At 38.9% G+C, this 13,366-nt stretch overlaps 1 long non-coding RNA gene across 1 annotated transcript; it reads left to right on the top strand.

Annotated features, from left to right (window-relative positions):
* The first annotated feature begins 8,293 nt into the window (after positions 1–8,293).
* LOC140688380 (uncharacterized) lies at positions 8,294–13,063 on the top strand. Its single transcript, XR_012063027.1, has 2 exons — positions 8,294–8,692; positions 12,111–13,063. It is a non-coding gene; the product is annotated as an uncharacterized lncRNA (long non-coding RNA).
* The last annotated feature ends 303 nt before the right edge of the window (positions 13,064–13,366 follow it).

Genomic DNA, 13,366 nt, shown 5'->3' on the forward strand with positions numbered 1-13,366 from the left:
TTCCTTCCACCTTTTGTCTGTTTTGACTAATGCCTTTATGAAATTGGGTGTGCAGATTTCTCTTTGAGATCCTGCTTTCAATTCTGTGGGGTAAAAACCCAGAGGTGCAATTGCTGGATCCTATGGTAATTCTATTTTTAATTTTTTGATGAGTCACAAAACTGTTTTCCACTGCAGCTGCCCCAATTTACATTCCCACCAACTGTGCACAAAGTTTCCAATTTCTCCACACCCTTACCAACACTTGTTGTTTCCTGTTATTTATAGTAGCCATCCTAATAGGTGTGAGGTGGTTTCTCATTATGCTTTTGATATTTGCATTTTCCTGATGATTAGCAATGTTGCACTTTTCATATGTTTATTGTCTATTTTTATAACTTATTTTGGTAAATGTTTACTCAAGTTTTTTGCCCGTTTCTAAAATTGTATTGATGAGTTGGAGGGCTTCTCTATATATTCTGCGTATTTATCCCTTACCAGATATGGGATTTGCAAATATTTTCTCCCCTTTGGAGGGCTGTCTTTTCACTCTGTTAATAATGCAGGCCCTTATCTCTCAGCTGAACTGTTCATGTCCTTCCTATGAGTTCTTTCTAATTCATCTTCCCACTGCTGTACAAGAGAACTATGATGCAAATCTGATCCTGTTCAGAAAGATGGCTCAAGATATGCAAGTCAACAAAAGACAGAACCCATATTATCGTCTCAATAAGATGCAGAAAAAGCATTTTATAAAATTCAACATCCGTTCATGATAAAAACTCTCACCAAAGTGGATGTTGAGGGAACATATCTCAACATAATAAAAGCCTTTTACTACAAACCCACAGCTAACATAATATTCTGTGATCAAAAACTGAAAGTCTTCCCATTAATTCAGGAGAAGGGTAAGGATACCTACTCTGCCCACTTCTATTCAACATGGTAGTAGAAGTTCTAGGTCCTCCTGTCAGATAAGAAAAAGAAATTAAAGGCATCAATACTGGAAGGGAAGAGGTAAAACTGTCATTATTTGCAGATGACATGATACTCTATATAGAGAACTCCAAAGACTGTACACAAAGACTGTTAGAACTAATGCATGAATTCAGCAAGATAGCAGGATACAAGATTAATATACAAAGATCTGTTGCATTCCTTTACACTGACAATGAAACATCAGAAAGAAAAAGCAAAACAAAAAATCCCATTTAAAATTGCATCAAACAAAGCTAAAAATAAACTTAACCAAGGAGGTGAAAGACCTTTAAGCTGAAAACTGTAAAGAATTGAAGAAAGAAACTGAAGATGACTTACAAACATGGAAAGGTATCCCATGCTCTTGGATCAGAAGAATATTGTTAAAATGGCCATAGTATCCAAAGCGATGTACAGATTTAATGTCATCCCTGTCACATTACCCAGAACATTTTTCATAGAACTAGAACAAATCATTTTAAAATTTATATGGAACCACAGAAGACCCAGAATTGCTGAAGTAATCCTAAGAAAAAAGAACAAAGCTGGAGGCATAACCCACCCAGACTTCAGACAATACCACAAAGCTACAGTTATCAAAACAGCATGGTATTGGCACAAAACAGACATATAGATCAGTGAACAGAATAGAGAGCCCAGAAATGAAACCACAAATATACACTCAATTAGTCTATGACAAAGGAGGCAAGAATATACAGTGGAGAAAAGACAGCCTTTTCACAAGTGATATTGGGGAAGCTGGATGGCTTTATGTAAATCATGAAACCAGAACACTCCCTCACGTCATATAACAAAATAAACTCAAAATGGTTTAAAGACCTAAATATAAGACACGATACCATGAAACTCCTGCAAGAGAACATAGCCAAAACATTTTTCGGTGTAAATTGTAGCAATATTTTCTTAGATCTGTATCACAAGGCAAAAGAAATAAAAGCAAAAATTAAAAAATGGTAATATTAACTGCTATATATAAGATAGATTAAAAAACAATCCAAAAATGGGTGAATGACCTAAACAAGCAATTCTCCAAGGAAGAAATACAAATGATCAATATGCACATGAAAAAATGCTAATTATCACTAATTATCAGAGAAATGCAAATGAAAACTTTAATGAGGTATCACCTTACGCTGTCAGAATGGCCATCATTCAAAAGTCCACAAATGACAAATGCTGGAGACAGTGTGGAGAAAAGGGGACCAACCCTCATACACTGCTGGTGGGAATGCAGTTTGGTGCAGCCACCGTGGAAAGCAGTATTGAGATTCCTCAAAAGACTAAAAACAGACTTAACATATGACCCAGCAGTCCCGCTCCTGGGCATATATCCAGAAGGAACCCTACTTCAAAATGACACCTGCACCCCAGTGTTCAAAGTGGCACTATTTACAATAGCCAAGACATGGAAACAGCCTAAATGTCCACTGACAGATGACTGGATAAAGAAATTTGGTATATTTAAACAATGGGATACTACTCAGCCATAAAAATGATAAAATAATGCCATTTGCAGCAACATGGATAGTTCTGGAGATTGTCATTCTAAGTGAATTAAGCCAGAAAGAGAAAGAAAAGTACCATATGATATCACACATATGTGGAATCTAAAAAAAAAAAAAGACAAATGACCTTATATATAAAACAGAAACAGACTCACAAACATAGAATACAGCCTTGTGGTTGCTAGGGGGAAGGCCGGTGGGAAGGGACAGACTGGGAGGTTGAGATTTGCAGACACTGACTGGTATATAGAAAATAGGTAAACAAGTTCACACTGCATAGCACAGGGAAATATATTCAATATCTTGTATTAGCTTATGGTGAAAAAGAATATGTTAATGAATATATGCATATTCACGTATGCCTGAAAAGTTGTACTGTACAGCAGAAATTGACACAACATTGTAAACTGTCTATACCTCAATAAAAAATTAAAGCTTTGTGGGAACAAGTAGGGAAAAAAATGTTCCTGTGATCCTCTTCAGTGTGTCCAATCTTGGGTTTTTGTTGCTGTTGTTCTAGTGGTGTGCTTTAGTTTTTCCACTTGACTCCTGGATTTCTACAAAAGGTCTCTTATCCGTGGGAGATTATTTAAACCAGTGTCCTTTAGGGGCTCCCAGACCACAACCAGGAGGGGCAGGAGCTGGTTCATGGGCCATTTATGGTGCAAAGCTGAGACCAAGTCCTGTATGTCTATTGGCCAACACCCAGTGGGTGTGACTCCTCATAGGTCCCTTGACAGATGGTGCTGGTGAGAGAATCAAAGCCAAACGGGGCTGTAGCTGAGTCCTAAGACAAGCAGAGCTGTTTTTAGGTCTGTGGCTGAGACCACAGTGAGTCTGCCCCATGGGTATGGATCTGGTTTCTCAAAATGACGCTCTTCATTCTGCAGCACAACCTCCCATCTGAGCCCCACAGCTCCCACAGAGGCACTTTGGTCCCTAAATGGATGCCAAGTTAGTGTTACTGAGGGAGGGCTGTGTCTGAGGGGCAGCCTGTTCGGTTGTTCTGCTGGGTGTCCCTCTCCCTTAGTTTTCTATTTCTCTGTAAGAGGTTGCCACAACTTTAATGGCTTAAGACAAAGCACACAATTATTCAGCAGTTTCTGTGAGTAAGTGAGTGAGGAGTACGGCTTCTCTGGGTCCTTTGGTTAGGCTCTCAAAGGCTGCAGCTGAGGTACTGGCTGAGCTTCATTTTCACTGGAAGCTTGACTGGGGAAAAGCCTCCTGATCTCATCAGGTGGTTGTCACCATTTGCTGTTTGTAGCTGTAGAGCTAATGGCAGCTTACTTCTTCAAGACCAGAAGGATAATTTCTCAACATGAAAGTCCCAGTTCTTCTTTGAAGGATTTTGCCTGTTTAAGCCAGGCCCACCCACAATAACCTTTCTTTGGATCAAATTTGAAATCAGCCAATCTACAAAATCCATTCAGTTTTTCCAAATGAAATGACCAAATTAAGGAAGTTCTGTTGGCCAAAGTTGCTGCCTAGGTTCTCAAGAGAAAATTGTCCAAATATGTGACTGATCAGGGGCTATTTTAGGGTGTGCCTCCCAGTTTTAATGGTTAAGATAGTGTGGTAATTGTGCAGGAATTGGCATGCAGAAACAGATCCACACATACATGGACATGTGAGGTGGCGCTGCAGATGACTGCGGGTAGCAGTAAGTGATGCTGTGACAACTGATCATGGAATTTTTAAAAATTTAATTTGAAGAAGAATCGACTGCATAAAAATAAGTGGAGAAAAGCCAAACTAATAGAAAAAATAGCACATATCTTTATAACCTTAGTTTAGGGAACACATGCTCAAGGATGACACAAAAGCACCAACAATAAAATAAAAGGTTGATACATTTAATTTCTGTAAAACGAAGAACTTTTTCATAAACTGATGTCATAAAGAAAATAGAAAAGGACAAGTCTTTCCAGGGCAATCTTGACTTGAATGGAGAAGGTTAGACTTTCGCTGCGCTGAGCACTACTTGCCAGTTACCAGGCCCTGACTGGCTTTTGAGGAGTATTAATCTTAGGATGTTTTCAAAGGAGGCCAGAGAGTGGGGTACCTCTGTGACAGGGAGAGAAGACATGGCCATCAGAAGGAGAAGAAATCTGGGGAAGTGACAACTACATTTAAAGGCAGTCCAAAGGAATGCTTTGGTGCCTGGGGTGCAATGAAGAAATGCGGGCATCTACAACATTGAGTGAACAATGATTTACAATAATATTCTCTGGGAACCATGGACGTTATGGAAGATGCAGCTGGTCTTTAACCTTGAGGGAGATTTTGTATCTTATTAATCTTTGTAGCTCATGGAACACAGTATTAGCTTGATAAATTTTTATTTTATCTATATGTATTAAATGCCTGCTCTGTGCTGTTGTCCTGAAAACTAGTAGCACACTTGTTCCCCCAGAGGGTTTCCAGTGCTTCTTACTGGCCTAGAAGGAACAAAGGGTCACAGAAATGAACAGTTGGCAAAAGGCAACTTGCTCTCGCTATTCCACCAAGCCCAAGATAACTTTTTTACCTTGACACATCAAAGAGAAACTTCTCCCTCCCTCCCCAGCGGTTTTCATTCCATCTTCCTCTGGGAAGTAGGCGTCAGGCACATTCCAGGGTGGGCTCCATGACTGCCGTGATTCCCGAATCACCGATCCCTGTTGCCTGTCATAAGAGTCAATTGGAAACCCAGGTCTCTAGCTTGGAAAGAACCAACCACAAAGAGCAAACACCACTGCAGTCTAGTTTATGAACTGCATTAGGAGCGCTGAACGTTGATCACAGTGAATAGCTTAAACACCTCGGAGAAGGAGGCAGGGCCTCCAAGGAGCGCGCATCTGGAGCTGAGCCTCCGCACCCTCGCTGGAGCCGGCCAGGCCCGCGTGTGTAGAAGGAGCAGGTGTGCAAGTGTGTGTGCACGTGCTGAGGGTGGGAGCGCAGAAGGTACAACGTTTCCTTCTCAGTCAGAGTCCTGGAACTAATGGCAAATGTAATTTAAGAATGGACTTCCCAGCCTCATATTTTCAGAAACAGGGAGGAGATTTTACTTCCTAAGAAGATACGTTTTACTTCAGGCCTAGACCAACAAGTTACATATGCACAGAAAATGAGAAAATGAGAACTCCATGGCCTCTTCCTTCCTATTTGTGGTGAGCGGCACATTGACTTTGTGTTGGCCTTCCTGTGGGGGACCGGGCAGCTGGGACCCAGAATTCCCTTGCCGCTGCTTCTCCAGGTGTTTATTCCCCGTGGAAGCTGGAAAACAAGATCCATAGTGCTCTCTGGAACCACTTTTTGGGGCGTGTCCTAGAATCTCACCAAGAGCCGGCTGAATTATAGAATCAGACCCCAGAATGTAGCCCTGATGGCTTCTCCTCACTTTTATACCTGGTGGTGGCGCATCCAGGCAGACCTGTGAGCTAGGCAAAGGGGTATTCTGAACACAGGAAATGGGGAACCTGTTCACCTCAGGTTGGGGCAAAGCAGGTAGGTTTGCTGAAATGAATTGTGCCTGCTCTGAAGTTGTCCTTCTGCTTATCTTACTGAGGAAACTACAATGGCTGTTGAAGAAATTATTCAACTCTTTGGATATTCCCTTGGGGTTATGTTCATAACTGCTAGGGTGATTTATTGTGTTTTGTTATTCTGTGTACTGTTTGTTTTCTGCTCAGTTTTTTAATCGAAATTTATGAAAAAATTAATAGACATTTAAATATCACACATAATTCAATGATATTTCCATAGGAAATTATGTAACTTGACATTCATATTACCTAGAAAAATATTTTTGTGTTTTTGATTGCTTCAGGTTTATTATTCTAATTCCTTTGTAGTGAAAGACTAATTTGCTAAAAATTTTAAATGTTTCTTGGGAAATGACCTCAAAATTAATGTGTCTATCAGTCATCCTAAGTATTGGTACAACCAAACACCACATCCTGCAAAAAACATTCTGATTTATTGAAAGGCATGATTTTCATATGGGCTTAATATCGTTTCCCTGTAGATTTTAAAAATGGGACTCCTCATCGAAAAAATATGAATTGATTGCTTATCAAGTTAACATTGATAAACAAGACATATATTCTATCACCTACCTCACTTGTTGGTTTTAAGGCAGATATTATATTGATAATTATAGAAATAAATTAACCACCATTGTTAGGAGTGTGTAGGGAGGACTTCTTGGTGAAGTAAATGATTTCCAAGCTGAGCTTCACAGTTGGGTGGGAGCCATCTGGATGCAGGTGGAGGAAGAAGAGCACCCTAGGCAGGAGGGCAGAGATGCGGCAGCTGTTGGGGGAGACCTTGCGCATCTGAGCCCCTGGGGACCCCCCACGGACCTAGAATGCGGGGAGTACAAGGCATGGGGTGTTCGTGCAGAACACTGTCAATTGTCAGTGTGGGAAATTCCCCCCTCCCCGTCTTGATTTCTTCTGGCTATGCTAATAATAAAATTGACACAAGACAGATTAACAAGAGAAAAAGAAACCAAATTTAATTAACACACATGGAGGTCTCATAGAAATGGGACCTAAGAAGTGGCCAGACAGCTTTTATACTTTTTAGACAAAGAAACAATAATTTGTGAGGAATTTACAGGAGAAAACTTGGGCTTTGCATGCTTCATTAGTAAGGAATCCAAACGGGGCATGGACTTGGGGTAGTAAACTGAAGTAACACGGTATGTTTATACAGGCTACTTGGAGATAAGTTTGTCCTCTACCTCTAGTTGCAAGGAGTGTAACTTTCACATTTTTTCCTACTTTCAGGGGTAGAGAGGAGGGTCAGAATGTCCCTCTTGGTAGTGGCCATTTCTAAAATAACTCTAATTCGAAATAATCAATATGCCACTGAGGCACGCGTAGGGATGGCCTACCCTGGGCTCCAACAAGGCCATGATAAAGTTGTGAGAATTGCACAGGGGGCGCAAGATGCTGGTGAAGGATTCTTAGGGGAGGGATATAATAATGTTCATATTCTAGAAAGATCCTTTTGGTGGCAGGGCACAGAATGGTCTGGAGCAGAGAAGGTTGTTAGAGAAAGTGGGGGCTAAGATAGACAGTAGCTGGATTAGGCAGGAAGAGGAGTTGAGAGCAGAACAGGAGTTGGAGAAGGGAAAATGAGTCAGAGATGGTGTGTGAATAAATGAAAGAAGGACCTAAGTTAAGAGCAGGTGTTGGTGTGATGGAGCTGATAATCCAGTTCTGGTCACCTGAATTTTGAATTTGAGGTGCAAGAAGTTTGAATCCAGTGGGCTTAAGCATGAAAGTCAAACAAGAGGAGGAGGAGAGACATGATCTGAGCAGCAGATCACCTAGGAAAGGTACGAATAGAGATGATTTTGGAATAAATGTACAATGTACTAGGCATGCGCCTTCTCCCAGTCCCTCGTGCAATCTTATGAAATTTCCAGTAACATCCATCTTCATCCCAACTCTGTTACGTTGTGGCTTTGCTTTAGTTAGGAGGGAGCAGAGTGCCGCAGAATGACTTCTTCTGTTTGTTTTCTGGGTTGGCACAGCCTAAGTGCCAGAGCCATGAAAGGGTACGGTAAATATAAAAATAGAAAATAAAACATAAAGTAAAAGGTTGATAAGCTTAAATTCATCCTACTACAAGAATATAAGTATAAATCTGTTACACAAGTTTCGACGTGAAGTGTATGTATACGTCTGTTACTATTGAAAAAGCCAAATGACAATGATTCTGCTTGGGGGTTGAGTTTGTGACTTGCTACCCTTGATTTTCGACAGGCAGCAAACAGATAAACACAAGCAATATTAGCTTATTGAGTAATGGTCTGGCATGTCTGCCTCCTCTGTTAATTAATATGTATCTTTTGTGCCTCTTACAGTAAAATGCCTTGCACAGCCATGGATACTATAAAAATTAAGTTTAAGGGCACCAGCAGTTGGAGTCTTTTTCCAGTTTGATGTTGCTGTACTTGTGTATTTTTATCCAAGTTATTCATTTAACAAATTGTTTTAAATTATTTCCTCAAATTATTTTTAAGACGTGAAGGTTGTGTTAATTTTGACAATACTTTATTACAGGTGATTATGTTGTCATGACTATATATTTTGAATTGAGTAGAAGAATGGGCTACTTCACTATTCAAACATACATTCCCTGTATGCTGACTGTAGTTTTATCCTGGGTGTGATTTTGGATAAAAAAAGATGCTACACCAGCAAGAACAGCATTAGGTGAGTTTCAGAAAAACTCTTGTATTGATTTGTGTAACTTTAATATAGAAAAAAAATACTTTCAATGAAAAAGACTTAGTTCAAAAGTGACTGATCTAATGTGAGGGCTGCATGAACCATGGTTCTTTAAAATAGCCAAGGTATGTTGCTCTTCCTCACAGCAGAATTCCCTGTGTACCACTTAATTAAGTTGAGGTTAGGGATTCAGAATAAGGCAATTGCATCATCCGATAATAGGCTCTAAGGATGATATCATCATAAAACCATAGTCATGCCCTGGAACCTGCCGCATTCAAAAGTGTCGTTATGCCAATGTAAAGAAATAGAACTTACTACACGCCTCTGAGGACTGATGATACAAATTAGTAAAATAGCCTCTTAATAAAAGTTCTGTTTGTCTGTAGTAGCTTTCCCAGCAAACAAGAAAATGATCATTCTTTTCAGCTACAATTTACATATTAAAGCTCAAAGTGTTTCATGAATTTATCTCTGGCCCTCAAAGTCCTCTTAATAAAACATTAAATTCCAGTGATTTTATGATTGTGCAACATGTATTATAGCGGAGTTTTTAATTATGATAAGACTTTTGCCTAACTTTCAGTATTTTGATTTGTGAATACAGGTAATGTGTAATACAGAGGTTGTTTCCCCCCCAAAAATTGTCTTTCAAAAAAAGGGAACTGCCTCAGTTTTAAAATCTTTGCAAAGTCTCCTGTATTACACTGTATCTTTTTTGTTTGTTTCTTAATTCTTCATTTGTTTAACAATAAAGTACTGTTTGAACATGATAAATTAGCCTTTAATATCCTCTGCCAATATTAGTTTTGCACGCTTATAGAAAATACATGATAGAATTGACAAATCAACTGGCAAAGGCATAACAGATTTAGTAAATATTCTTGGGGTTATGACCTCATGACTACAAATGTCAGGTGTCATAGGGAGCATGACTTTAAAGATCAGCTTCTAAACAAGATAAGATGTAGTTATGCTTGCACAACTTGAGACTGTGAAAATCTTATCAAAGAGTAGCCACTGCAGCATTAAGAGGACAAGATAGTAGAAATACACGGGGCTGGCAGATAATAGATTTACATACCAGAAGGGTGGAGAAATGTCATTAACACCAGGATATTTAGTTGATTCACCAGAAAGGCTGTGCCTAACAATAAAGAGGTACTCCAGATTCCTTTAAATAAAGCTTAAATCATGTAATGACAAGATCAAGGGAAATCACCAAAAAATTAACTATTTATTGTAAGAAAGCATTCAACATTATTTTTTAAAAAGATAACAAAACAGAAAAGGTAATGTAGTCCATACTGTTTGTAATGTGTCATCCATAATGCAGTACTATATATTTACTCTACAGTAAAATATTATTAGACTTTCTAAGAAGGTAATGGGTAATGATCCATTATCAAGAAAAAAAAAGAGTCAATATCAAAATGGAACTCTGATGTTGAACAAGCAGGCATGGGCCTTAAAGAGCTATTATAACAATGTTCAAGGATTTAAAAGAAAATACAATCTTAATGAATGAACAGATGATAATTCCAGCAGATAAAGTATATTAAAAAAGGAAATTATAGAATAAAATGTATAATAGTCAAGTTGAAAGTAAAATGCTAAATGATCTTAGGAAGAGATTGCAGATAGCATGAAAAAAATCTTGTCTAGTTGGAGATCATCATATGAAATGTACCTAATCTGAAAAGAGAAGGGTAAAAAAGATTTTAAAAGAATGAACAGAGCCTCAGTGATCTGTGGGACATATAAAGATGTATAAAATAATTGTAACTGGTGTTCCAAAACAAAAAGAGAAAAAATGAGGTTAAAAAGTTGTGAAGAAATTAGGTTAAAATCCCCAAATTTAGTGAAAAAATACCTATTTAAAATCCCACAGACATAACATGGTCACCACATTAGAAAATAGTTATATTGGACATTTATTGCAAAATCTTTTTTTAAGTAAAAATACACTGCCATTGGTGTAGACTTTTCAAGTTTAGGATGCTTTTTTACATGAAGCATCACAACTTTCCCACTTACAATAAGGAGAGGCTGGCACTCTGTTTTCACTGTGCTGATTAAAGAAACCGATACAAAGAAAGTAAGTGACTTGGTATGTCCAGATGCTGAGAAGGCCCAGAACAAAGCTGAAGGCTTTGGCTTCCAGGTCAATATCCTTTACACCTGGCCAAGCTGTTCATGCTGTACTCTTTGACTCACTCTACAACTGGTCTTTGCTGATTTCCAGGCCAGGGAGGCACACCAAACAAGAGCTCTGATGCTGCCGCAAAGGTGGGAACCAATGGTCATCCATCCGTCATGGCTGCCTGATTCCTGAGTAGTACTGCTGGACAGATAACTTTACAGCATCCCCAGTGAACCACAGAGGTGGGAGTGTCACAGCCTGTGATTCTGGGATGCGTGTTACTAGCCCACCTGTCTGACAGCTCCAGCAGGTTCTAACTTCCTAGGAGCTCATCTAGGGGAAAGTCAGCCTTCACTTGTTTCACATGATAATCATTGAATCATTATACTCGCCTTCATTTTGGTAGACTCCATTCCTTTTTTCATTCGTTTTTCCTTGTAAACTATCCATCACATGTGCATCTCTTGCCTAAATATTTTCCACAGCCTTTGATTAAGTCTTTAGTGGTGACCCATAGGTATAAAATAAAGTCAGATCAGTACTGGGTATGATTAGTTAACTAATTAGTCAGCGAATCAGTGCACTCCATACAAAGTATTTATTGAAATGTCTAAAATGCTACGCACAATGCTAGGTAACAGACAAGCAAAGATGAGGAAGATAGTTTTGCTCTTAAAGGTCACATGATCTGTTCAGGGAGAGAAACTGTAAAGACATAGGGAATTCACTGTGATAATGCAAAAAAATGAGGAACACAGCAGGTACAGAGATTGTGAAGACGTGTGTGTTGCCAGCTCTGCCTGGGTTGCTAGAAGCAGTCTTGCCTCAGAAAAAGTGGTATCTCAGCTAGGCCTGGAAGAAAGACGGGAGTTTACAAATTGCACAGAGGAGGAGAACTGAGCGTAGACATGGTTTATCCGGGCAGAAGAAAAGTGTGAGATGAGGAACAGATGGAAATTATTGGAGATGGCAAACTGTATTCTCATTAAAAGTATTTTAAAAGACAAAGTGTCAAACAATAAGAGAATAACTGAATAAACAAAAAGATCCAGGTATTTTAATGTTATTGTGAAGACTATGGTAAATTTTTATGGAAATGTTGCTTATAAAATTATATAGACATTAATTACAATTATAAGTGTTATTACATTGATGCAATATCAAGAAAGGTTCACATTAAAAAAAAATAAACCACACTGTGTTGGAGTGGAGGGATTCTGTGTGGCTCCTTTTACACCTCGGTACCTGTCCCCCGTGCAGGCATCACCACAGTGCTGACCATGACCACGCTCCGCACCGTAGCCAGGAAGTCCTTGCCCCGCGTCTCCTACGTGACTGCCGTGGACCTCTTTGTGACCGTGTGCTTCTTGTTCATCTTTGCTGCTCTGATGGAGTATGCTGCCTTCAACTACTATTCAAGCTGTAGAAAACCAACTACCACCAGGAAAAAAACATCGGTGAGGTTCAGCATCAAAGATTTTCTGGGAAGTTAGGGGGAGGATAGTTCGAGGTAAACAATTCTTATTTGTAAGGACCTTATATAAAGCAATGTAAATAGTTAATTTAACAAGACTTGGAAAAAAACAAAAACCAACAAGACAGGTATTCTGAAGACAGGAATGGGACCCTCAGACACTCTCCAGCTTCCCCTACCGGCGGCACTGATTGATGTAATTAATCATATCTTAACGATTACTCTTTAGCAGGGTGACCTGTCATGCAGATTTCCATAGAAGTCTTCTAATTACTTTTTTTGCTTTTCTTGTAGTTATTACACCCAGATTCCTCAAGATGGATTCATGAAAGAGTAAGCCTACAGCCCCTTCCGTACGTGTAGCGTTGCAAGTGCAAATAGTTCTGAAAACTCTGAAAAAACTAAGATATTATTGTTTATGTATGTACATATTGAAGACCATGGAATAATGCATGTACGCCCTTCAAAACTGTATTTACTTTTTGTTTTAATGTCCAAATTAGAAAATTTGGAAAATAAAGGAAAAACTAATCACTCCTTCTACACAGGGGTTAGTGTATAGCAGACATATTTCTGTAACTGAGGAATAGGTTAGAAATAGGTTTCTGAGTCAGAGTATTAATTTATAGGATCATTTTAATGATCAATTTCCTCACATGTTCATGACTGATGCACAGTCTTGGCTTGGCACCGGGCTAATTCACACCTTTTCACTTTTAAATATATTTTTATCACTACAGTTTCGTACATACTTGTGACTATTTACTTGAATTCCTAGAAGCAGAATGGGTGGGCCAAAGAGTTGCATGATCTTTGCCAAATCACATTCCACCAGCTTTGTTAGCCGGGTGGGTCACACGCCTCTCAGAACTCACTCTGCATTTGGCTGCAGAAAAACAGCTCTGGCAAACTTCCCATTGCCATTTCTCTGATTATCAATAGTTTAATATTTTTCATTTGTTTATTTTTGACTTTCATTTGTTTTTGTGAATTGCTTTTCATGTCTATTAGCCTTTATTAAAGTTTTTTATACAACTTTGAT

The sequence above is a fragment of the Vicugna pacos genome, chromosome 22, assembly GCF_048564905.1.
Source record: "Vicugna pacos chromosome 22, VicPac4, whole genome shotgun sequence".
NCBI lineage: Eukaryota > Metazoa > Chordata > Mammalia > Artiodactyla > Camelidae > Vicugna > Vicugna pacos.